The sequence below is a fragment of the Gnatocerus cornutus genome, chromosome 1 (assembly GCF_029298725.1).
Source record: "Gnatocerus cornutus isolate USDA-ARS CGAHR chromosome 1, icGnaCorn1.1, whole genome shotgun sequence".
In the NCBI taxonomy this organism is placed as follows: Eukaryota; Metazoa; Arthropoda; class Insecta; order Coleoptera; family Tenebrionidae; genus Gnatocerus; species Gnatocerus cornutus.
Window position 1 is genome coordinate 7,757,351 of NC_142233.1, and position 27,949 is coordinate 7,785,299.

The following is a 27,949-nucleotide window of genomic DNA, read 5'->3' on the forward strand; positions in this document are numbered from 1 at the left end:
ATTTTACCGCTAACTTAATTCCACCAATTTCTACACTATGTATTAGTTCCCAAACTAAGAGATTCGAATCCTTCTAGAGGATCTGCTACTAATCGATTCAGAGGCCTCAACTCAACACCTGCCTCGGCCTTTTGCTGACGCTTCCCTCTTGAGTTTCTTCTTTTTTCCTTGTGGTTACCCATTTCCATACGTTGTTCTGCTTATCGAAGGTTCTTTTCTGAACTTCTTCCCACTTTGCTACCTTATAAGATACGCTGTCCTTGTCTAAGACGCTAAAGAATGCCTGTACCCACTCAAGACAACTTAAGCATTTGGACCCTGTGTTCTCTGTTAGGAACTCATACATGTTCTTGTATGCTACGGCTGCTGTTACACTTTGTTTTAAAAATGGACAATATGTTTGCCTTCCTCTGGTAAGGACATCTGAATTGGTTCCCATGATTTTCTGCATAATTGTTTGGGCACAATCGTCTATGTAGGGGCAATTTTTCTTCACGAACGTCTCAACCATCAATCTTGCTTCGGAAGGAATGAAGTTAGCATGGACTTCGTCAAATGGAAATGGCCCATCTTTCTTTTCCCAATGAAGTCTCTCCACCGCATGATTTAGTATTTTCATGGTCTTTTTGGTCTGTTTTTTGTTGAAACCATATGCTCTCATGACAGTCTCAACAACTCTTGGTGCCTGTGTCCCATATCCATGTGGTGGTGTTCCAGTATAGAGATATAGCCCGCTAATCATTCCGAGACTGGACTTTGCTCTCTTGGCCTGACTTTGAAGTGGTGTTTTTTCTTTCCTTTTATTGGGATTGCACGGTTCATGTCTCAAGAAATCGTTGAGTAAGCTGTTTGAGTACTTTGAAAAGATTCCTGGTTGAAGCATTTTACAGAAATAAAAGTGAAGGATCTGTTTATACTAAATCATGCGGTGGAGAGACTTCATCCGGCTCGAAGGACCATGTTAAAGGGGTTTGGGGAGTATATCGAACGACTGTTGGTTCTATACTGAATTTATTTTATAAAAAATTGTGATGATTAAAAACTTAACAATACATTGAACTTAATTATGAGTAGTAGACAATTTCGTAATATTGCCTACATGTATGATTGCTGCTGGTGACTGACCGGGTTGAAGAACCTGCTGAACGACAAAAATGCACATATTGCATTTTGGCAAATAGTAAAAAATTATTAATCTGTTTAAGCGATTAAACAATGACTTTTTACCTAAAAGCAATTAAACTTAACTAAACCAAAAGAAACGTATCGAAATTAAATTAAACTAACTAAATTTTATAACAAGTATTCGAAGTGGCTACCACCAACTCCAATTTAAAGCCTTGCTCTTCTTAATAAATTGTTCCTGGCATTTGCCAACATTTGTGGTGTTACTTCAGCCATCGCCTGCTGAATCCTGTGTCGCAAAATATCACATTTTCCACTGGCACACGGTAAACACAGTTTTTAACGTGACCCCACAAAAAATCTAAAGCCGTGAGGTACGGGGATCTGGCGGGCCAAGATATTGGACCTCCGCGCCTAATACAGCGATTTGGATATTCTTCATTTAAAAGTTCTCTAACATTAAGAGCAAAATGGACTGGTGCTCCATCATGCAGATAGTGACAATAAATATTCCTCCTATGTATTTTTCCGGCAGTTTTGATATTGCTAAGTAACAAGTAAAGTGTAGTTCAGGTACAATTAAGTTGAAAGTTTGTGATTGGTCAACTTCATATTGCTCTTATTCAAAATCTAATGACCTAATTTTTTTTTTGTTTTGTAAATTTATATACAAGTAACTATACAGAATCTGTGGTTAACGGGTCTTGCGCGAGCTCTGAGACGCCCTGTATTTTTTGCAGATGTAATAAAAACTCCCACCAATTACAAATTGACGTTCGATCTTGGTCTTCGTGTCAGGAATACGACCAATAACGCTTTTTTAAATCCTCAATATGACGTATATCGATTTTTATTAATTCCTCCCGTCGCACAGTGGTTCGAAACTGTAGAATAGCGGTCAAAATTATATCTTTTGAGAACGGATCGTCGTATCAACCTACAAATGGTTTTATTTGATTCCGAATTTAAAAATTCATAACAATTTACATAGATCCGGAAACACTAACTTTGGCAACAGCGCGCAACTCTCGAAAGTATTCGAAAATTCGTTATTTTTGCAATGGAAATGTTTAAAGCCTCTTAAAACTGTATCAGATGTATTTATTATTATGTGTCTAAAATTCATAGCTAACTTATTTCGTTAGTGACAGTAAGTTCTATTAAAATACATTATAGGTAAATAATTATTTACGATGTATTTTTTAAATACAATAAATATAACAAAGGAACTAAAAAATACGCAAACTAAGAACTCACAAGTAAAAACACAAAAAGGAAAAAATTAATAAATAAATAATGAGCTAATTACAGAGAAAAAATATATATATGCCTACTCTAAATTATTCTATATCGGAATATTCAAGTTCATAATCGACATTTCCGGCAATGGCTGGAATTAAAAGTTCCTTTGCTTTCTTTGTCAAGTCCAGAGGAACATTCGACCATTGAGGACGTAGAGCGGAAATTAAAGGATCTGAAGATGTTAACAAGTTATTTATAATATCTTCATTGGTTGATGTTCGGGAACATTTTCGCGCGTGATGAAGCCTGAATCTTTTGAAGTCCTTATTGCGGGCTTCCTGGGCCTTTTCTGACATCCATCCAATTGGCATAATAGTTGATTCAATGATAAGAAAGAAGGCACAAAAAACCATTCATACAATTCAACAAAAACTTTTGCCGTTTCTAAAGAATATTGTCCAAATGCCATAGAATCTAACATAACCCACTAGTGATTACTTGCAAAACAACGTAAAGTTTGTACAATAAAATCTCATTAACTTGCGTAATTACAGAAACTATTTGAAAATTTCGAAAAAAACGACGAGCCGTGTTTCCGTCATTTGTCGTTCCTGTGCCTTGTCTGGGAATGTCAACAATAACACCGAGTTCTTCCTTAAGCTGTTTTTGAATAAGTTTTTTGCGATCAGCTAAAGATTGTTTTTCTTCGGGAGTCCTGGCAGACCACTTTTTGAAGCCAAGCCGATACGAAACATGAAGAACACATTCCATAAAACGAATCCACGCATAGAGTGTAGACATGCCATACTCCATTGCAGATTTACTACTTAAGCGTTTACTGACGTTGTTGATATCATTCATTTGGGAAGGCTTCGTTTATATTCCCAAGGTCATAAGACAAATCATTTGGATTCAGAAAAGCATAAATTTGAAATAATCTAATTCATTTGTCTGTCACAGAAGAAAAATTAATCGTGAAAGTATTCTATTTTGTTATTGCGGGGCGCAATATTAGAAAGATTCGATTGTTGGCGCACCACTTAAGATTTTTCCCGGAGGTATTACGCAGAACGGAACAATCGTAACATCTTGATACTTTGAATTTTAGTATCATAGGTATTTTTAAATTAAAATATCGAAATATTTTTAATTTATGTGAATATTTTTAAAATGTATTTTTGACCGCTTTTCTATAACTTCAAACCACTGTGCGTCGGCACCTTCGACCATACAGTTTGGGGAATTGATACCCGATGAATGGGAACAATTTTAATAAGAAGTGGGAGAGGAGTAGAGTCAGTGGGTGGTATTACTCCCCTCAACGCATCTTAGCGACAAAGTTCTCGAAAATTGTAACTCAAATACATTGAGAAAAACAATGCCTATCATTACTCATTAAAAAAATAAAATTGTTGCATTTTGCATTCGAACGACCAAATCCCTCTAATAGCAAAGAATTACTAAAGGAGCAATCATGTTAACACCTCGTCTTGCCAAAAATCATAAAACAATGCCACGACGCATGCATTCGCGCTGATGGGGGTAAATTATTTTTATCTTCCTCGCTCCAATAGCAATTATTGTTTTCTTTGTTGCGCTCATCTATTTGTCCATTAATCGGTCTTGGACTCACCAAAAATTCATGTTTCTTGATGTGTGTGAGAATGAAAGAATGCAAGAATCTCTTTCTCGCTCGGTGTCCCCCACTTTCTATTAAATTTAATTCTATGCATCGGGTAACAATTCCCCAAACTGTATATCTCTAGACACACTGAGCGACGGTTTGTTATGAGCGTGAGATGTGCAGGTGGGGGAGGGGGGATCCACGGCAGCAAGCGAAATTGAACCTTAGGTCTGCCATGGTTTCCGAGCAGGCGATTGGTCTCTTCCGTCGTTACAACGCGTTCAAACAACTCGCATTCGGTAAGTCCAAGGTTCGATTCCCGACGGCCGCCTAGCATTCTAAAAGTTTTTGAGAGGTTTAGGTAAACACAGCGTTAGTATTTCCTAAAAATCTTTCATACCAGCAGTCAGTATAAAAGGTCTTTGGTATTTTCCCTCTCAATCAGGGTTTTTTTGGGAATCCAACAACCACGCAAAAAAAATAAATCGGACTTTTCTACTTTTAATTTTGTTCAACTGAGTTGTAAAATTAGGGGGATAATATTTACAAATCAAATGTGTCTAAAAATCTTGTTTTATTTTGAGAAATAAATGTATTTACATAAAAAAGAACAAAAAAAAAGTTTTAGCTATAACTATTGATTCTGAAAATGAATAGATTTTGTTAATAAACTTCTAACCCTATGTTCAGTCCCTTCTTTTAGCCGCTTAGCCTCATAATGCAAACGTATGTTATAATATTTTTTTATTATTAATTTTGACAACTCTAAAGAATGGCTGCTCAAGGGATCTTCGTTTTCATCGTGATTTCCCAGTAAAGAGAAAACACTTGGTGGCAGATTACGAACTGTGGACAATACGATGTAATAGGCTACCGGACACCAGAAAAATCCATGCATTTTATTATGTTTATGAGTTACGTATACGCATGAATCAATTACCAAACAGATTTTTTGTTCTCCAAAGGTCGGAATTATTAGCTAAATATTCGTTTGAAATCCAGCTTCGCGCTGTTAGTTTAAATAAGTCTTCAGTGACTACGTCATAACTCCTTTCTATGCATGTGAATTGAGAAAACGCATACGTCAACGGAATGTTGCATTGGTGAGAGTGAGATAGAGTAATCGTTATAATTCCTAACTGGTTTCCGATTTATAGCACACTTGTGTGAACCAATCAGAAGTTTTGTTTTCATAAGTAGGCTCAGGAATCATCTGCACCGAACGTCATCTGTCCATTTTCGCTTTTCGATTATTGCAGCACTAAAGTAAGAAAGATACAAAAACTACAGCAATTCACGTTCTGCACACACATTTTATGCATTCATAACCTCAATTCAAACTCAACTTCATCGTTTTCACCAATGACCTCGGCATTACCTACAGCCAATAGGCGTCGACTAAAAAGTTGTTACGTCACCAAGGCGCGTGTTTGAAACTATCCATTTTTTAAATATTTTTTTTTTGGTATAAATAAAGTGCGCAAAAAAAATGGACACTGATTTTTAATGTTTTCAGAGTGTACAGATTTATTTTTTGAAATAAAAAAAAAACAGTCCGGTAGCCTATTGAGAACATATTTCACATTGAAAATATTTCTTTGGGCCTTTAATTCCCGTAAACATTTTTCAGCGGTAATACTAATTTTGACAACAAGAGCAGAAGCGTTGAAGAGCTTTCCATACCGGTTCCGCTCTTGTAAAGCCGAAATGGCAGTTTCTCCATGTAGAGAATTGTAGCATGCATTACATGTCTTTTTTGTCGAAATGGTCCGAACATAGATACAAATTCTCATTATCGACTACATCCATACCCAATAGTTTAAACCACACCACTCGCTCAGGTACGAACAGGGGAAACCTGCAAAATAATGTACAAACAAATCAAATTATGTGCTAACAACAAAAATTTACTATCATTTTAATTTCCAAATTAATTAATAAATTTATTGTTTTTGTAAAATGCATTTTATAACATACCTGAAATAACTTCGAGTACAGGCTGATTCATATCTTCTTTTGCACAAATAAATTCTCACCATATTGAATACACAAACAAACGTTGGATTAATTAAGCTCTGTAGTTGTGATTAATAGGAAATTTTATAAACAACGATTTAAATAGCCGGGATCAGCTGGGATCAAAGACGGGTAGATTCTAAGAATCAACGTTGGCAACGACCAATCATGAATCAGTTTTGTGATCATGTGGTGGGCAGACACAAGGTTCAAAGTCGCCTGCAACGCTCGTATCCCCCCTTCCCCACCTGCATACGACGACTTCAGGCTCCGCGCCTACGAACTCGAGTTATTGTGCATCTAGAAATATAGTAGGCAGCTTTTATAGTAGGCAGCTTTTACCATGGCGTACCTGACTTTTAGAGTCGAATATTATCTTATTGCACTCATAATGTGAAGGGTGTAAACAGGCTATTGTGTCCGAAAATTAAAATTTACGACATCTTCAAGTAGGTAGAAAAAGGTTTACCCGTGCCTCTTCCAGGTATTAGCTCGAGATGATTATTATTGATCCCTTCAATATTTTCTTTTAAAAACGTTATTAAATTTTTAATTTTTGTTTATTAATTTGAAAAAACCGAGAGACATCAATTTTTTAAACTTCTTCATTAGATTGATCTAACCAAGGTTGCCACATCATGAAATAGGTTGTAAAGAAAACAAAGTGAACAAAATTCGTCAAACAGTTAACATCAAAATGATTTTTCATACTTACCGGTCGTCTTTATACATATTACCACTTCAAATAGATTGTTTAAAAAAACCTTTTAGTTTAACGACATTTCAATGTTCGACTTAAAGTCCCCAGTTTTTCTAAAAATTAAAGAATTAAGAACAAATAGTTTAACAGACTTCTTACAAAAGATTCTGGAAAGTACCTATTTGTGGATTAATTAAACAGCAAAATTGGGTTGCGATAGAAATCTAATTTTGCGTATGTCAAATACGGGTGCAAATGGTACCGTTCTGGGAAAAAACAATGAGAAGGAAACGAATGTTTATAATTTATTTTGCATATTCAGAAACATATTGTTGTTATTAAATTTTGAATTACTATCGCGAAATTAAAATTTCGCACATCAAATTGATTGATGTTTAAAAATTGTAAACTATCCTTTGTCTTTATAACCTTAAAATTTATAAACGGCACAGCAAGGGTCAGACATTTACTTTTTGTATGTCAGTCACAATGACAATAAAGGTTGCTTTACATTGCCATGTCAAAAAGTGATTCAAAAATTCTTTATAATTATGTAAAATACACGTTCCAACATTAAAATGATGCTAATTTTTTCGTTCTCATTGTAAAATTTTGAAAACTTGATAGCCCTCGATTTTTTTAACTTATTTAAAATTTAAATTAATAAACAAAAATTAAAAGCTTATCAACGTAATTAAAAAAAAACACGCTGAAGGGATCAACAATCATCTTGAGCCCCCGCGCTAATACCTAGAAGAGGCACGGGTCCACATTTTTCTACCTAGTTGAAGATGTCGTAAATTTGAATTTTCGGACACAATAGCCTGTTTACACCCTCCACATTATGAGTGCAATAAGATAATATTCGACTCTAAAAGTCAGGTACGCCATGGTAAAAGCTGCCTACTATACGCCATGGTAAAAGCGTTCTACTATACATGACCGAAGGTCGGCACGCTCCCATTAGACCAAAAGTTAGACCATCCTAATATACTAATTTTAAACACCATTTCTACAAATATTTACATTGTTTTTCCTTCGTAAATAAAAGGGTGCCGAGTTAATAAATTCTTTGATTTATTCAGGGGTTAACATTTTAGATATTTTTGGCTTATAACCATCAGATCCTTATATTGTGGTACCACCTAGTTACATTTTTACTTTTGTTGGGTTTGTTGTTGATATCTGAAACATTGACAAATACGTCAACCTGACAAACCAGAAATTATTTTTGATTTTCCACAAATTTAGAGACTAATCGTCAATGTTGTTCATTACATGAAGAGCTCATCCTGTCTTAATATTGTGACTTTAGGTTGGGTGTAATGAAACCCCCAATGTAACAGCAAACGGTTTAGCCTAATCTAATCGTGTCAGTTTTAAACACTTTAAAGCTTGCAATAGATAGTAGAGAATCTTGCGACACTTCTAGCGCGAGTTCTTGCTTATGTGTTTACACTGTTTAATAAATACTGCAAGTTTCTCTCGCGAGAATCTGGTGACTTCTGGCTTTTGCAATTTCTCACAGACCCCTTATTTGAAAGAACTTGAGCAAGATCAAAAATGCTTGTATACACTGGACAGATTTCAGATTTTCAAATTAAAACCCGTACGTTGAGATGTCAATAATTGCCGACCGTTGTACATGAAACAAAAAGAATCTTCGAGATTTGAGATGTTGATAATGTCGTCTTTTCGTTTTTATTAATTTATTAATATTTATACAGGGTGGCCCATCTAAGACTTTCGGGCTCAATATCTTTGTCATTTATGAACGGATTTTTCTAAAATTTAAAATATAATTTCTTGAGTAGGTAAGGATGATGTGACATTACCAGCGTCATCCTTGTCTTAAAAATGTTAATTTTACTTGTCTTATTTTAAATTTTAATTAGTTAAGATTTATGTCATTTTATAAAACATCAATAATTATCCGAGTGTGTCAAAACTCAACCGTCTAGCTAGTCAAGTTGCCGAGAAAAAGAGAAAAAAGACCCTCAACATTTCCAAAAGATGCAAAATCATAGTCGGCTATGAAAAAAATAATTTCCCACGCCCAATTTTGGACATCCCTGCGTTCGGTCTGTCAATAATCGCTGACGTCAGTGACGTTCTTGACATTTGTAATATTTCTCATTTAAGGTTATGTTTACTTTTGAGCATGATGATGAAAATCATTGATTTAAACTTGCGCAGAACGATTTATCTCGATCTTTTGAAATTGGAAACTAATCACAATGCATCAGGCAACGTTTTGGTGCAAAAAATGCGTAGGCACAAGGAAATGTGAGTAAAAAAACTTGTTGAAAGTTGGTTATCACCAGAAAAATGATTGCAGTTTGGTTTGCTATGAGGTGCAACTAGAATTCACGACTTCTTTAGAAATGTCACTGGTTTATTGGAAATGGAAATTCAGTGACACGTATGCAGTGAAGCGATTTGACTCATTTATGATTGCATTTACGTTAAAACAGTTATTTCAATTATGATGGAGACAGAATTAGCTGATTTCATCCTTTTTCGGCAAACTTCTTTACTGCGCCTATAAAATGTATGGTACTAGATACTTTTAACATTTTTCTTTTGTTTAATAATGTCATTAATCCAAAGTAGATTAAGCTCGAAGCTCCAATATGTGAACTGCCGTAGTCAAGAAGTCAAAATTGGTTCACAATACGTATGAAATCTAGGACGTAGTGCTGCTATCGAAAAATGCTGGTGCAGTCGGTATAGTTGGTATGCAAAAGTAACGAAGAATGCTGTATCGTTGAGTGGCTTAGAACCTACAAGAGCAACGGCAAAGACAAGCTTACCCATGTCAAAACGGAGTTTTGTGGTATTTAGTGGCTATGCGACTAATAAATTCGTATGTTTCAATTATGATTTGTAGAAACAAAGTCGAATCGACAAATGTAGGCACAATTCTGCACACTTTCAAGACCGCCATGCTAAAAGATGTTATCATGAAAGTTTTTTCAAGTCCAAATTGGTCGTACAGTACCATTAATATTCCGTTTCGAAATATTAGCAAATGAAACTTTGAATAGGAAACCAACTAATGATACCAAGACGTATAAGTAATATGGAAATCAGATACATGTGCTTACCGACAACTAAGCGGTTTTGGATCACCAAAAACGCATAATAGTGAGTTACATTTTCTAAGGTCATTGCAAATTGTAGGAACACTGTTTACATCTGATATTTCAGATTCGTGTTTTCGAACTGAATATGGTGCATGATGTTGCGAGTTGTATTTGTTGCTTCAACAAACCTTGCGAACTACCTAACGATCTAGGACCACTATACCCCCTCTATTATCATATGAAAAATGTGCTTGCACGGTATCAAGACAATTTCTCACTAAGAAAGAATAACGAGTCAAAGAAGTAGTGCAAGAAAAAAATGAAACAAAATGACAATGAACATCATTTATAACTGCGTTCTAATGAAAATTGCACACATGATATTTCTAACAAAGTATCGTCGGTCGACTCTTTCAATGGGATAATTCTTTAAACAACCAATTAATAACTTGGACGAGTGAAAAAAGACGCACAAGACTGAAAGCAACACACTGAAAATGATGCAGTACTCCAACACGGACTGTTACTTTCAATATTGAACCTGTTTTTTCTCAATGAACCGCCAAAAGATGCAAACATGTAAAGGACTCTTATTGACACCCTATCGTACCCTGCTGCAAGCATTAAGAACGATTGCAGAACGTTCTGGACGGTGTTGTTGATCACCATGAACGACTATGCCACTTGGATTCTTCTAACATGGGTGGATATGTTTGACGGACAGTAACCAAGCTGCTAAAAGTGCAAAACCCTGCTTGTTGATGAATTCGATGAAGTGTCGCCGCAACATTACATGGTAAGTGTTCAGCGAAGGAAAATGACTAGTATCATCGAAGCAATTGTTCCAGTTGAAAGCGACAAGCGATTTGCTCGGACCAAGGGGCCTCAAATTCATTCTTCGCCATCATAGAACATATCCAAAAACTTATGCTGCCCCTAATTGTTTGTGTCCATTTCGTTACAAGAAAGTTCAAGAAATGAGTTGCTATTAAAAAAAGCCAAATCTCATCGCATCGCCAACAAGCAAAATGGCAGTGACCAAACGCTTACAATATTCCAGCATTATTTGCACTTGTTATAAATGTTCAAAGTACAGACACAGGTTGTAACAGTGTAAATATCTGATACATTTGTAAATTTTTGTACATTCGTTCATTACTATTGTAGAAAATATGGTGTTACATTGCTATAATTGTCACTGGTATAGTTTATTCACTGTTAAAACTTTGTACCTTACAATAAAATACCTTGTAACAAATTATTTGTTAATCAAAGTAAAGTCGCTTCCTGAAAAAGGACGAAATCTTGTGATCATCTAATTCTGTCTTCATCATAAATGAGATTACTGTTTTAACGCAAATGCAATCATAAATGAGTCAAATCGCTTCACTGCATACGTGTCACTGAATTTCCATTTCCAATAAACCTGTGACAGTGCTAAAGAAGTCGTAAATACTAGTTGCACCTCATAACGAACCATTCCGCAATCATTTTTCTGGTGACGACCAACTTTCAACAAGTTTTTCGCTCACATTTCCTTGTGCCTATGAAATTTTTGCACCAAAACGCTGTCTGATGTATTGTGATAAGTTTTCAATTTCAAAAGATCGGGATAAATCGTTCTGCGCAAGTTTAAATGAATGATATTCATCATCATGCTTAAAAGTAAACATAACCTCAAACGAGAAATATCACAAATGTCGAGAAACGATGCTCGGTTCAATGCATTGTGATTAGTTACTAAAAGATCGAGATAAAAAATCGTGAATGTGCATGTTTAAATCAATAGTCCTCATCATAATGCTCAAAAATAAACATAACCTCAAATGAATGTCACAAATGTCATAAATGTCACGGATTCATCAACAAGTCAGGGATGTCCAAAATCTAAACTCGCTGTAGAAGTCAACTGTTTCATAGCCGACTATCAGTTAGTATCTTTTGGAAATGTTGAGGTCCTTTTTTGTCTTTTTCTCGGCAACTTGACTTGCTAGACGGTTGATTTTTGGCACACGCGTATAATTATTGCTGTTTTATAAAATGACGTAACTTTTAACTAATTAAAATTTAAAATAAGACAAGTAAAATTAACATTTTTAAGACAAGGATGACGCTGGTAATGTCACATCCTTACCTATTCAAGAAATTATATTTTAAATTTTGGAAAAATCCGTTCATAAATAACAAAGATATTGAGCCCGAAAGTCTTAGATGGGCCACCCTGTATATTATTTATTAATTCCACTTGCTTTGTTTCTAAACTTACGAGCAATTCAACGAATCTAAAACGGTCAACTCACAGTAAAATCCGCAAAAACACAAGTGTTTTATTTATAGTAGCCAGCTTTTACCATGGGGTACCTGACTTTTAGAGTCGAATATTATCTTATTGCACTCATAATGTGGAGGGTGTAAACAGGCTATTGTATCTGAAAATTAAAATTTACGACATCTTCAAGTAGGTAGAAAAATGTGGACCCGTGCCTCTTCTAGGTATTAGCACGGGGGCTCAAGATGATTGTTGATCCCTTCACCGTGTTTTTTTAATGACGTTGATAAGCTTTTCACTTTTGTTTATTAATTTAAATGTGAGACCATTACTGGTCTCGATGTCGTTGATTATCGCAAATTAATTAACAGGTACTAGCTACGGCCAATCAAAACTACTAATCGACTCACCAGACATCTGAACCACCCTATCGGTACATTTAATCAGGACCGGACCCACCAGAATTAGGCCCACATTGATTGACTCGAAACAAAAGATAACAACACCTGTTTATCTGTAATTATGGATAGGAAAGAAAGGTACACTCACCAGGGGTGCTCCACCCCCTTGCCCCAGGCGATGCTAGGCTCGTACTGTTGCCATCTGTCAACCCTCTGGAGATGACCTCCTGGTTAACGTCGTAATCGCTGAAAGGTGTATAGTTCGGGGATATACAGCCCGCGGCATCAGCTCACGATGTGTGTGAGAGTTCCAGCCACCAAGGTGATGGGGCACATCCTCATCACACCCATGTACTAAGCGGCGTCCCAGCGACAGGACACGGGGACCCCTCCAACACGTCCGCCGTACATTCTCGTCATTTGCATTGTGTGCCCACGAGAACCCTTCCGGATTCTCCATTACATGAGCTAAAGTCTGCCTCACCTGGACCTCCCCCCTCAAGAGTGCTCAAGAATTACATCTAGATGTCTGCCAAGGGTTTTATAGCATAATGAATTATACTCGCTCTGAAATTCCAACTTACACGAGTCTGCCAGGGGCCAAAGCCCCTGAAGGAAAGGGTTAACACAGAGGAATACACTTGTTCAGAACGACGTAGAGCAACAACTCCGTAATGGGCCAGTGCGACCCTGACGGGTACGACACAGACGCCCAAGCGCACGTAATCACGACCACCAGCATACTAAAGATATTTCCCTCAAATAAGTTAAAGGGAACCAATCAGTCAAGGTCAAGTAAAACATATGTTAGCGGGGAGGTTTATTCACATTAATGTTGTTACCTTCGTCTCAATTTTTGACGTCTTACAATTGTAGTATTATACTGTTGAAAGAAACAATCCATGCAAAAATGTTTGGCACAAATGGTACAATGGTGTTTGAGGACATTTTCTTGTTGCTTCTATTCTCCCTATTTCTGCCTTTAATTTTTTATAGCACACAACGCATCGCCTTCTTCCTTTTCTTCCCAAATCTTTCAATCTGTGACTTTCTTGAATTGTTGGTGTAGGTGCCGCTTCATTACTTTTTATTAAACCAACAATTACTTGTTCTCTAAATTTTGTAATTGATATATTTTCATTGGCACCTGATTTATACGCCACATATGCGTTTACTAGTGCCGTTCCTATTAGCAGTTCTATTGCCAATTTTCTGTACCACTTTAAACCTTTTCGCAGTGAAGTGTTGTAACTTTTTTTTTGGTCGGATATGTCAATGTATGATTTATATTTATTATACTGAACCACATTGATTGGTTTTTCTATATCTCCCGTTCTTCTTTTAATGGTAATCATTTCATCTTTGTATTTCGTGCTAAGCATTAGCACATCTCTTCGATCTTTCCATTTTTGTACAATAATTCCTAAATTGCATTCCGCTGCTACAGTTTCTCCAGTTTTCAATTTTGTGTTTATAATATTCTTGGGATTAAATTTTCTGATTGAACGTAATGTTCCAATCAAATGAGTCTGCCGTTCTAGCAACATATGTGCCAAACTTACGGATGTATAATAATTATCTGTACATAAAGTACGCCCTTCGTCTAGCAGATTACCCATCAAATTCATGACAACATTTGTTGGGTTCCTTGGCTTTGTTCCTTACCACAATAAATTTTCAAATCATATGTCTAGCCTCCTTCCAAACATGATTTGAATAGTTTTATACCAAACTTATGACGTTTGTTGGCTATGTATTGTTTAAATTTCAGCCGTCCTCTAAATGGAACTAACGTTTCATCTATGCAAAGAAACTCACCAGGTACCATGGGATCTTGAAACGATTGCTTCAGTAAGTCCAAAAGGGCTGTTAATTTTTGCAATCTATCGTCCGAAATCACTGTATTATTGCTAAAATGTAGAGTTCTCAACAGCAACTGAAAGCGGTTTCTGGACATTACATTCTTTATGAAATTTTCGTAAATTTCGTTGTTTGACCAGTAACTTTCAACGGTTGGAAATGTGCACAAACCCATCCACATAATTATGCCTAAGAACTTCTCCATTTCAATGTTGTTGGTGTCATGCCACGTTGTTAGACGAGACTTGGGGAAAATGTTTTTTTCAATCAACTGAGGTGCGTATCTATTTGTTTCTTCCACCATCAGATTAATTATATGGTCATTTATAAACAACTTATAAAATTCATACGGTCCTTTGTCAAACATGTCTTCATGAACTTTATTCCGGAATCCATCATCAGCTACTGTATAAAGGATTTGTCTTAGGTGGTTTCCACTCACTGGCTCCCAAAATATTTCATCTACAATTTCTCTTCGTACATCTGCTTCTTCGTCGCTAGAGTCAACATTTTCTGACATTTGTTGTATCACTCTTTCAATTGTCTCACTGATGGATGATGAAGCTGATTGAACATCGTGTTCATTTTCTTGTTGAGGTGGAAAATTTGTTGACGTTGAAGGCTGAGGTTCGACACTAGTCGTACTGGCCACAGACATTTTTTTAGAAGCATTCTTTTTTAGCTGTTTTTTTTTCACCCTAGAACAAAAATATTATCAAAAAAAATTATTTATGCTGAGCGGATAAAATATTTGAATGTGTCATAGAATTTTGTCATAAAATAAAAAAATGTTTGATTTTACTTACCTTTTCCTTGTATCTGAAGATTTATCTGAATTATCAGACTCGTCTGTGTTGGGTGAATACTCGTCGGATAAATAAGTATCACCATATAAAGACGCAGTGTCATCTTCATCAGAAAGAAATTCTTGAAGAAGTTTTTCTAGATCTATCTGTTCTTTTTCGTAAGACATTTTGACAGTTTCAGAACACAGTAAAGACTAAGACAATGCGCTGCCAATTACCACCACCCAAACTCACAAATGCAAGTTCAAAAAGAAATTTTGTGGTGCAATACGGATTATTCATTATATAGGTCAAAACAGGAGTGTGATGACACATTGGTCTCACGGCATAATTTGTCTTGGGTAACTACGGAGTGCCGCGTGAGACCAATGTGTCACCACACAAAAAAAAAGTTTATTTGCGAAAAATTATTTAAATGGGAGGTTATTTAATAAAACAAATGATGTTTTAAAACATCTTAAAACAATCCAAATAATAAAACCAAAGTGGCATAATGGACCTTATTTTTTATAGACACGGTGGCAGTCAACGTGTTAAAAAGCGCTCATAAAATGAAACAACCATCAAAACCCTTCAAATTATGGGCGATTATTATTATTCGCGACATTTCGGAAATATGTTTCAACAAATTCTCCACCGGATTTTCCGAGAAAACACGTTGTCGTACACCGCAAAACGGACAATTCCGTGAAATGTCATCATCCGTTATGCACTTGTGGCATACTTGCTGAACTACACACAAATTCGGTATATGTAAAAAGGTGTTTTCGCAAACAACCCTGTCCTGGGTAGTTTCCAAATCGAAAAACACGAGCGAAAACATGGAGTTATCGTCTTTGATTTTTTGAGTCAACTTGTTTTGTTGCTTGTAACATAAGTGACGAATTGGTTTGTTTTCACCGCATGTATAACAAAATTTAAATCCGCAAATATGTTTTTCTTTACGCTGTACCCAGACATTTTGTCAAAATGTAGTGCACTTCTTTAATTTCTCACACAGTTTGTTTTTTGAATGATTTTCCAAACAATTAATGCCCTTGAAAAGTCTATAGCATTTATTACATTTAATTTCGGCATTTCTAGGTAACATACTTATTTGGTTTTGGGTGACAGCTGTTAGGGTAAAATGTATGTTTCCCTAACTCGTGGATTTTGGGTGTGTAAACTCTTAAGAATTTGATATATACACTTTATTTACACTTATAACACTACATGTAACAAGATAAACTGATTCTGATAAACTAAGGCCCGGTTGCAGAAACACGGTTCAAATCTGACTTAACCCAGGCTTAAATGATTTTTGCGTTGCACAAACATTTTTGAGAGGTTTAAATACTAGTTAGCACGGTGTTAAACTAAGCCAGGTTCAGAGGTGGAATAAGCCGGTGTTCAAAGTGACGCGCTTCGTCTTTTAGACTGGTTCGCAAATAATGAAACTTTTGAACATCATTTAATTGTACATTTTCGTGTATCAGCACCTTGTAGTTATCGCAAAATGCAACCCAATTAGTAAATGAGCCGGTAAAGGAAGGTAACTCAATTTCTGGGAGTCGTAGCTTTGATTCTGCGATATTGGACGTTGGCGGCGGCAAATTTTCCGAATTTGAAACAGTAGGCTTCGTTTGACCATTATTAATTAGGGCTTGGGCAACACCGACGACCTTGTAGAAATGGTTTTCAAATTGAGTCAGCTCGTTATCGTCAATGGTATTGTCTATCAATTGCAACTGCAACTGCACGTTCTCGAATTCCTTAATGCTCGGAAGAAAGCTTTGTAATTGCGATTTTATTTCCTTATTTTCAAATTTTGATTTGTTTTCTTCAGCGTTCAAAAATGTGTCAAATCTCGTGACGAGTGTTTTAATTTGGCCACGTTTGGCTCTTAATGCTTTCGTCGTATCTTCCGCAGGCATGATTCGAAAAGAAATGTACGAAATATACGAAAATTTGCAAACGTTCTAACAGCAATCGAAATAAAAATGTGAGGAGTTTGTAAATAAAGGAAAGTAGTGGATGGCTTCGCTGCTTTCCTTCTTTACTCCAGGTGGATCCGGTGCCTCTGGTGAGGATTGCTCAGTTTCGTGTCATGTATAGTGATATGTGATGATGAATCCTTGTTGTTGTTGTCGCCGTCATGATCAGGCTCGAAGGACCAATTTATGTTAGGGGGAAATGTGTGTTTCCCTAACTTGTGGATTTTGGGTGTGTAAACTCTTAAGAATTTGATATATACACTTTATTTACACTTATAACACTACATGTAACAAGATAAACTGATTCGGATAAACTTGGAGATCTTGCCCTGATGGCTGCTTACACTGTTCTCCTATCTTAGTGACTGGGTACATCCCTTATGTCAGGGAGGGGTAAACCCGAGAGTACTGCTCGAGAATGGCCGAACATGTGGCCCGAAGAACAGCTTAGGCAAATATATGGGCAATTTTTATGCTTTCGAGTATTCCTATTGCAAACTCTCCATCTTTCGCAAAAATATGTTGTTGCAAATGCGCCAGTTAAATTTAAGATAACGTTGTAGTGGCTATTCTCCTTGATAAGATTTAGAGACGGACGTCCGGTAACTCTTGGACCTTCAAAGTATACTGTTTTTTCGGTTCGACACGCGTACACTACAATGGTATACTCGTTTTGAAGGTGTTCTTGTAGCGCTTGAATATGCCGGTATTCTCCCCCGTTTAATAAATCAACCCCAGCTGATTTGCACAATTGAACAGATAACGCCGATAACAATTCCTTCCCGCTAGAACCGTCAAAAATGTTCAGGCTTTTTTTTTGATAACCTGACACGCAGCAGTGTTTTACTATAATAACGCTACGTGCCAAACATCTATTATCTACGTTGTTTTCTACGCAACAGATGCTGTTTTTGCAAAGCGAAAATTCGTGAAATTCAACAGATTGACCATCGGTCGCAGAAGGAAAATCTCTACCGATTGGTGGTCTTAAGGGCCCCACAAACCTCGTTCTTGCACGACGTGTTTGAACGACGTTTTCGACGGTTGGAACGAAACGGTCGGAAAAACCGAGGTCTGTGGGCGAAAACCGTCGTGTTGAACCGACAGTTTTACCCACAGACCTCGGTTTTTCCGACCGTTCCGTTCCAACAGTCGAAACCGTCGTTCAGAAACGTCGTGCAAGAACGAGGTTTGTGGGGCCCTTTACACAATCAACCCGCACATTTAACACGCCGTTTATAAAGAAAGACGCATTGTTCTGAAGTCTATGAGGTCCATTTTAACGCTGCTGCTGCGCTGTGCCAAAGGACGGAACGACACGTACAAAGATTTGTCTGGCTGTTTATCGTTTTCTAGAACTATTCCAGCGATGTCAGTCTGGGTAAATTCGCGACACATATGGCTTAAAAGTTCATCCATAGCGTTCTGTAATACAGCAATGAATAAGCATGTTATGTAATGATAGAGTGGTTTATCTCATACCTTTAGCCATACAAAGTACATAATTCTTTATTAAGATAAAATTTGATGCTTGGCTTGTAATTGCAAATTTTTTAATCGTGCACTGAGACACAGTGGCAGTTAAGGACACGGTGTGGAATCCAAAGGTTAACGGCGGATGAGTTTTTATCTGATTTCTCGATACGAACTTACCCTATTTTTTTGACAATCGAACGCTTTTATTGATCTGGCAAAATTTTGTCGTATGAGTACTGAAAAGTTTGGTAGTAGTACAAAAAAGTGAAATTTTTCTTACGCTCAACTAAAAGGACTTCAGTAGTTATACATGAACATCTCTCGTACTATAAAATGTAATTCATAACTATAATGAAAAAATTAATTGGTATTTAACGTGTGTCGCACTTAAAAAGAATACAAGCTTATATCTCTTCATCTTTAGCGGTAGAATTTTAATATAACTTTCCTTAAGTAAATTAAAAATATTAAATAAAAAATGGCAGTAGATTGAGTTTACAACTTACAATGAGATTATTAGCAATTGATGAAGTTCAACGACTAATAAAAATCAAATTCCTACAAATTTATACATAATTAACGAAAAAACGAATTTGTATTGGTTTTAAGTGCAATACGTAGTATGTTGGGAATGAGAGTATGAAGTACAAGGATCTACGAGGATGTACGAGGATGTATGGGGAAGTACAAGAACGGATACGGATGTACGAGGAATTATTCTATTGAAAAGGATTTATGATATACACATTTTGGTCAGTTGTTTACTCCTCGCCCTATGTAAAGGTGCAACTCTGGAATTGCTACATAGTAAATATGACTGAACTTCATTGTTAATTGTTATGGATTTTATGTATATGCAAGCACCATAAGCTCTTTCATTACTGTAAACCCAGTTGACATACACCTAGTAAACATTTTATGGCTTAAGTCAAACCACCTTTAGAAATAAAACTGGGTGTTGTAAACCGCAGCCGACAAATGTCTAGATTAAGGGTTGAGCGATGGTTGAATGGGCGTGCGCCTATTTTTATGGTCCCCAACCGCAAGGATTAGTACTACCCGGTCCTCTAATAATGTGGCCATAAAATTTACTAGGTGAATGTCAACTGGGTTTACAATACGAACCTTTAACTTGAAGTCTATGTTAATGTGCTTGTTCATTGGAAGAAGTTTATCGAAATGTTACATGAAATGCGTCCGGGCCTGTTCAACCTTCAGTCTACTTTCTACCTAGAAATTTGGCGGCTGAAGTTTACAACACCCAGCTTTATTTCTAAGGCTGGTTTGACTTGAGCCATAAAATGTATGTCAACTGAGGTTACTATAAATCTAATGAATCAAAAACAGAGGCGAGAATGAAAACGGGTGGTAAACAGATGGTAGTTTAAACGATTGGACTAAAATATACAGGGCTATTCACATAACTGTACGATCTGTAATTTCATAAAATGCAACTCATTATACATTTTCAAAGCAACCCTTGCTTTTAGTAAATTGAAATATATAAAATCGATCAACGATGCCTGCATGGTTGATGCTTGACATTTAAAAAAATCATCACACTGACATTTATTGTTCAACGATTTATTAAGATAACAAAACTGGAAGCCAAATTTATGTAACAGTAACAAATCATCGTAACATGTGTTGAAAATGCTGCCCATTCTTTGCTTCGCAACAAGCTATTCTGTTCATAAAAGATCGCCGCACGCGTTCTAAAATTTCTGGCGATACCGATCTACAGGCTGGCGTAATCTTTGCTTTTTAATCTTCCAGGTTTTCTACAGCTCCCTACATGATATGGTAAAGATGAAATTTGTTAGCGGAAATAATTCTTGAAACTAAAGACTACCTGGTTCCAACTTGACGCGCTACAAAATTTTGACTGACGAGCGGATTTTCTGATCATCTTGAAAAACCGCAACTTTATTCTCCATATCTGTGGCTGTTCTAGTTCTAACTGGTTTCTGTTAGGGCTAGTTTTCTCTTAAATCTTTTTCCAATTTCCGGAAAATTTTGTCTGTTGGGTGTGCAGCACGGTCAGGATATCTTTCTGCATATAAATCTTCAGCCGCTACAGCATCATCATGTCAGTTTTCTCGTCATTAGAATACATTTTTTTCGACAACCGTCAAAAAAAGGTGACATTTGCACACCATTTACAGTGCGTGAAGTAACTGTTTTGCGCACTAGACTAAAAAAAAAAACAAACGAAAAAACACTGTTAACAAAATAATGTCAAAATTTATTCTCTTTTAAATTACAAAGGCCATAATTTAATTTCTAACAATAATAAGCTCTGTACTTCCTGTAGATTTCAATGTACTCCGAATTTGAAACAGTAAAAGTTCTTTCGCAGTGATTTTTACTATCCCGAACATTAACAATCAAAACGGTCCCAACATCTTGAATATCATCAACAGTCATTTTTATCAGTTCTTCTCGACGACAAACGCCACTTACTCCCAAAATTATAGCTGTCTGAAATATTTCGAAATTTACTTATTATTAAATAAACTAGACACAAAATACCTTCATTAATAAATATGTTTCGTCACTGGCTTCTTTAATCAATTTCGTGATATCTTGCTTGATGAAGATGCGAGACTTTTTTCCTCTGTATCCAACTGATTTACTTTTAAGATCCGGTACCAACTTCAAGAATTTTTTGACGTCAATGTTTTCTTTGACATTCAGAGTGGCTTCCATCATGAAAAAAGTACTCCTTAAAGTTGGTGGTTTTACCTTTCTGGACTTCTCTTCTAAATATGCTAGTAATACGTTTTCTGTAACTTGTAACACGTTTTTCTTCGTGCACCATTCTCAAAATTGCATGTAAGCTTTTCTCATACATGGGTTTTGATTTACCAGGGAGAGGATTGGATATCGCAGCAGCAGCAACTCCTTTGTCTTTTTTGTCTTCGCTAGTAGAATCCATTGTTTGCACTCCAAAATTGGAAAATCGCCAAAAAACGATTTTTTGTTTATGAAAACAACAAGTGCATTTCCCTAGATACGCGCGACGCTGGTAACTCTATTTTAATTTCTGCAATTTTTTCACATGAGTAGTTTTATTTGATTACTAGTGGTTGTAGAATAAATATTGTTTATATTTCGTGGCTCATTCGTGTTTTTTTGGCGCTTTCGAATGCCTTTAAGGTCTCGACCCAAATTAGCATTCTGAAGCGCCATTAAAAAAACACTCATTTTGCGCACTTTACAAAAATAACTATTCGCGAAGACAAGGATAACTAGGAGTATTAAGTTTAGTTTGTAAAAATTGACAAATCTGTATTACGCCACTGGTTGCTATAAAGCATCACTGATTGTATTTTTAAAATTTTAATTTAGAAAACCCCAGTCAACACTGGAAATATAATGTTGGTTGCATTTTTTGAAATTTTAGGTCGTACAGTTATGTGAATAGCCCTGTACATGATTATTTAAATTTGAAAAAAAAAGTAAGTTAATTCGCTTTTTTATTAAACATATTAATTTAGAGACTGTATTTTCATATTTACTAAAATATGTACCAATAATTTTCAAAAGCACCTTCCGCAATTCTACAAATACAATACAGAGCAAAAGTTTGTCATATTTGGTTTTCAAAATATTATTTTGTTTTCGTTTTAGTTATTAAATTATACCATATCCAATTATATTTATAAATGATTTTTACAATAAAAAATTAATATTTTTTACTTCAATAATAAAACAATAAAATTAATGGAAAACCTAAGTAAATAGGTAACTAATCAAAAGTACGGTTTGCTTTATCCAGTTTCTGCAAATATTATTTGATTAGATAAACCTATAAATAAACTTTTAGCCATAATAATCCAAGCAACTTAGGTATCCATTTAATTTTAATAGTTTCCTTTTTTTGTTTGAATACTGAAATTTTTTACAATGGTTTGAGTATGTTGGTTACAAATGTTAGAAACAATGGGTGATATGAGCTTTTCTAAAATTACAGTACACAGAACTTTAGAATAAGACTGGCAACAAAATATAGGGTTGGCGTGAAGATAGCAATACAAAATATTTTTTAAATTGAACGACACATCTTCTGTTGGCAGACTCGATAAAAGTTCAACAATAATTTCAACAATAAACACTATTAAACTCACAAATTGGTTGTTAGGGTAGATTAATCTTCCACGATCTTGATGGTATATGAACTCCAATAATGGGCAGTTTTCTTGAGAATTCAGATTTCTTAACGTTGAAAAACATAACTCGCAACTTCACCTGCTTTCTTTATAAGGTACAAAAACACAGAAATGCTGTAGCAGCCGATTCCATATTAACTGATTTAATATATTCAAGGCTATCATAAACTTTTAAATTTTCCAATTTAGTTAAAGTGCAGTCTTTTAGAGTAATAGCGATGGTTGATTCCAGTGAATTTTGCTTAGTGGTGGACGTCGTTGCAGACATTACATACTTGTGTTCGGAAGCAGTGTTAGAAGAATTAACATTTTTAATTATGCCGGTTTTTAAAATTTGACGAAGTTCATGTTCAGTTCTGCAATTTGTAAGATCGTTGGACCCATCTCCTAGTCGAACATTCGAAAATAAAGACTCGATGGGATCAGATCTAAATCCTCTTGTTAAAACATAGAAGAAGTTTAGTGCACTCATAAAATATTGAACGCAATGATGAGTACTTTTGGCAGTAAAAAGAAACGCTTCTGCAGTTTCTTTTGTCAATCCTCGCATTCCCATTGCTTCCGATGTAGTTTGAATATCCTTAATGTACGATGGAAATTTAGCCACATCAGTCGTTCGTTATCGGTAAATGGTGCAACATCTCGGTCATGTTGTCGAACGTGTTGAGTCCTATTGCTCACATCGTGGATTTTAAAAGACTTAAACATTGTTTCCAAATATTGTATAGTAGCGCCACACTGTTTAAAGTTTAATAATTCAACTTGATCTTGATTTGCAAGATACTTCGAGAATGCAGTAACTGGAGTTGAAAATATTTGCACAGCTAGACGTACTTTCATCTTTGTTGCGTACCCAACGCACTTGCATTTTCGTAGTAAGCGCCACACTGATTCAAACAGAGATGTGTGGTGGGGATGCGCTAGCCGCCGCCACTAGCAGTGTGTTGTCGGCGGTAAGACAGGAATGTACACAAGTAAAATAAACTGTAAAAACCAGCACCCTTACTTTGGAAGTTAACCCCACCTGCGTTAATAATCTTTTCTAAATTACTTGGAAATAGATGTTTTTTGGTCAAATACCGAACAGGCTTTACAATAAAATTTTCTTGAATTTCAGCCAATTCCTTTAAGTGAAATAATACCTTCCTTGGATGCCATGTTATAAAAAAAAAATAAGTTTCGAGCATTTTTAATTAAATGGCAATAATTAAAACTGAAGAAAAGTTTTAGCCCAGGACTAGAAGGATGCGGGATAAAATTCTTGAGACAGCCATTTGCAAAATTTTTAAAAAGAGCAACATTATATTTGTGGTTATCTCCGACAATTCGCCCTACCTTAAATTGATATTTTGGAAGAAGTTGCTGTACTCCTATTGCCAGTTTGTACAAATCCTTGCTGCTCAGTTTTCGATGAAAGTAGTAACTTGCTGGTATCACATATTTTGTTGATAATCCATGTATTACAAAACAGAGTAATTGATTTGCAATGACGGGTTTAGATGTGCTAGTTTTGTTTTCTTTGGAAATGGTTTCTAAGCCAAAAATGCGATCTTCTGTTTTTGAATACTGAATTTTTTCTTTAACACCCATATCATCTTAAATTAAAGAGCACACACGTTCCGGAATGTTTATATTTTGAATTTAACTGATTAAACGATCTATCAAATTTTTGTTTTCTGAACCAAAATATTTTGACTTTACATGAAAACATTATTTACGTAGATGAATCGGACTAGAACATCAAAACCATCCGAGGAACATAGGGGGAGCTTGGTTAGCTATATGGAGGAGCACCTGAATTTTGCACAAAGAAAGGAAGGGGACAACACAAAAGTAGCCCAATTATGGGACCAACTAGTGTTGTCCCTTAATTCCATTGGTGGTGGGGCCACTAAGACGAAAAAACAGTAGCAGAGGGTTTGTACATTAAAAGTTGTGTGGGCTGTAACTAAACAATTCTTAAAATAGGTGTGGAGTGACTGGAAGGGAGCGACAAAACTGAAAGGGGCCCGCGTTGTAGAAAGGCAATGAGAAAGAGGTCTTCCAGCCAATGTGGAGGGACTCTTCGATTTAAAGACTAGGATTCTCCACATAATGGGGACCCATTACGCTGGAGATGGCAGGACGCCAGAACTTCGTGTTCGTGTTCCACCACAGGTAACTTATCCATTACTGCTTCTAAAAACTTATATGTATATACAATTTGAAACCTATTGTACTGTATTTATTACCCGGAAACAAGAGTAGCTTTACCTACTTCTCTTTCACATTCCCTTGTTTTGATTGGAAATATAGAGAAAATAATTTGTTTCCATTGGTTTGTTTAGAACTTGAACTTGCGGTCTCCTGCCCAACCGGCTGTCCCCCTGGAATCTGTAATCAGGGTCCTTTATGCCCCTCAAGTATGTCATTCCAGTTAGCAAATGTCAAATAGTAATTGGAATTGTATAGGTTGCTTCGTCCTCCGCCTCCACCTCAACGGCATCGCCGGCTATTCAAGTTTGGACCCCATCTCCTCCACCACCGCAATCTCTTCCATCGCCGCCAACACGCTAATTTCATCCCCACGACGAATTAATTCATTCTTTCATTCTTGTTGAACTTCTAACGAAATGTGATGTCTTTTTCATAAGTTGTTTTGGAATTGCACTTTCCTTTCGACTACAAAGAAATAAAAAGCTGAGAATACATTTTTCTCAACATAAATAAAGGCAAGCCAAAAGTAATCATTAATCAAAAATATTTAAGAAAAATAAAAACATTAGTTCTAAAGAAGGTGTTCAAAATTTCTGCCTTTTGTGTCTAAACATGCTTGTGCTCTTCTTGACACATTTTCTTGAACCCTGGCTAACATAACACGCTCATTAATGGGGCCGAATTACAAACGTTAAGGCGAGTGCCAAGACATTTTTTTTATGGAGAATCCCATGTAAAGTATCGTCTAAATATTTCGCTTTTTTTTTATGTATCAGTTTCGTTCTTATTCTCAACTGCTTGTATTCACATTTTCTTCTAAAACTAAGTATCAAACATTGGAAAAAAACATTTAATTTAAAAGTTAAATGACTTGAAAATTCGATAATTTAGGGGTAGTTTTACGAATAGAAGTTTATGTCCGATTTTTGTGAATTTTTAAACTTAGAATTAGTAAAGAATACTTTCAAAATCACTTTCCCGCTAAATTTAAATCGATATCATTAAAATTGGTCTAGTTATGAAAGAGATAAACTAAAAATTTTTCAATCGAAGCTCTGAACTTTGCAGATAATTTACGACTAGGCTGATTTATAAGCGTACCCTCATTTGCGGTTTCTTGACCAGCTTTGGAAGTTGTAAATTAAGGGATTTCTTCTAAAAATTTTACCTGCTTGTTTCGCTCAGAGAATAATAAAATGGTTACAATTAGAAGAGCGTTATTAAAAGTACTAATAAGTACAAGCACAAGGAAGTTTCATCATGCTTGATGTATGAAATTATAGAAACAACTATGTAGTATGAACATTCATTTAATTTATAGTCATGTTTTCAACTAAAGTTTTTCAATGACACACGAATTAATTTCTCGACTATTTCACGGTGTTGGACGTAAAATTTTGAAAATGAAATTTAATAAAATAGTAATTTATTATTATTTTTCTTATTACATATTTCATTATTTATGTTTATTTTTTTCTTATTTCACTAGAATTTAAAAGTTCATCAATGAATAAAAAATGTTGAACGAAACAATATTGTTTTGAATGGTATGACTCTATGGAGCAACCTGACCGGATGCAATTTACCTGATGTTTGCAATATTGGATTAGGGGTTATCTAAAAAGCTGACCGGGATTGACTAGGTAATGCCAATTTCTTTCATTTTGCCGCCGGCCGGTTCAACTTTTACTGAAAAACCCACTAAATCTTGTTCCTTTGAGAAGAATATAAATTTTAGGGATCCACACTTGAGGGTCATTTTGAGGAAGACGGAATTATTGAAATAAAATGCCCGTATAAAGCTTTTAATGTGGTGGAGAATAAAAAGGTTGACTTCTGGTAATTAAAAAAAAATGAAACATACATTGTAAATTCAAATCATAATTGGTATTACCAAATCCAAGGGCGGTTAAGAATAACACGAAAAAAAATGTGTATTCTGGGTGTTTGGTTTGGACAAGAAAGTGATATGAACTATGAATATATTTATGAAGACACAACTTTTTGGAAAAAAAATGGAACCAAAATTGATTAAGTTTTATTTTGATCACATATTGCTGGAATTAATTGACTCTAGGAAACAAAGATTGTCTATTCCGATCCGCCGTCATTGAGTTTGTATTAACCTATGTATTAGTTAATTGTCAATATTGTAAATAAGTACCTATTATGTAAATACCACTTTTCTTATAAATACTTACTAACATGTACATATACACATTATTATGCTATGTATTTTGTATCTTCATACCAAATACGTATCTATTTGAAAATAAATAAAATTAAACATAAAACAGATAAGTTTAGTTTTTTTTAGAAAATTTCTGTTTGGCATTCTAATATTAAATAATACTTTATTCTATTTATTATTTGACTAATTATTTTTTGAACAACGTACTAATGTACTTACAATTTTAAAATAAAATTTTTTGATTCATATTATTTTACCCATGAAAAAGTATTTCTACCAGACAGAGGCAAAATAAGCATTTATCATTTTACAATCACTTTACGATAGCACAGTAAGGGGTGTTGTAAACAGAGGTATAACTTATCATTCATTTTTCTCGATTCCCAAAACTAGTGTTTATTGATCGATTTCTTAGCAAAAAAAGTTCCATTCTTTCAAAAGTTTTAAAATTTGAGTTTTTCGCTTTATCCTTTTGCAATTTGGTAGAGTTGATCTACGACTCAAAAACAGTAAATAGTAACTGAAATCTTTTTGTTGTCAATGCAAACTTTCGCGACAGAAACTTGCAGTATTTTTAGTTACTAATTTTTGAGCGACATTGTAAATTCTGAAATTTCTTTCTAAAATTCGTCCTTTTTACAATTTTAATGCTAGGGTTGTCAAATTTAGACAGACTGCTATTTTTACGTCCATTATTAATTTAACTCAATGATTAAATTTTAGAGGAAAAAACTAATTTTAGAAATTTTTATTTTTCAAACTAAACTAAAAGTTTACAAAATTTTATTTTAAAATTCGTATCTTTGACAGTT

The 27,949-nt window shown here is 35.3% G+C and overlaps 1 protein-coding gene and 1 long non-coding RNA gene across 2 annotated transcripts in view; both read left to right on the forward strand.

Moving 5' to 3' along the window:
- Nucleotides 1-27,949, forward strand: part of LOC148180162 (uncharacterized) — a 53,604-nt gene that overhangs the window by 22,236 nt on the left and 3,419 nt on the right. The gene's annotated exons all lie outside the window — the stretch shown is intronic.
- On the forward strand, nucleotides 4,143-27,158 carry LOC148180164 (uncharacterized). The gene is made up of 5 exons (XR_015770703.1): nucleotides 4,143-4,290; nucleotides 24,473-24,667; nucleotides 24,719-24,907; nucleotides 25,078-25,152; nucleotides 25,202-27,158. It is a non-coding gene; the product is annotated as an uncharacterized LOC148180164 (long non-coding RNA).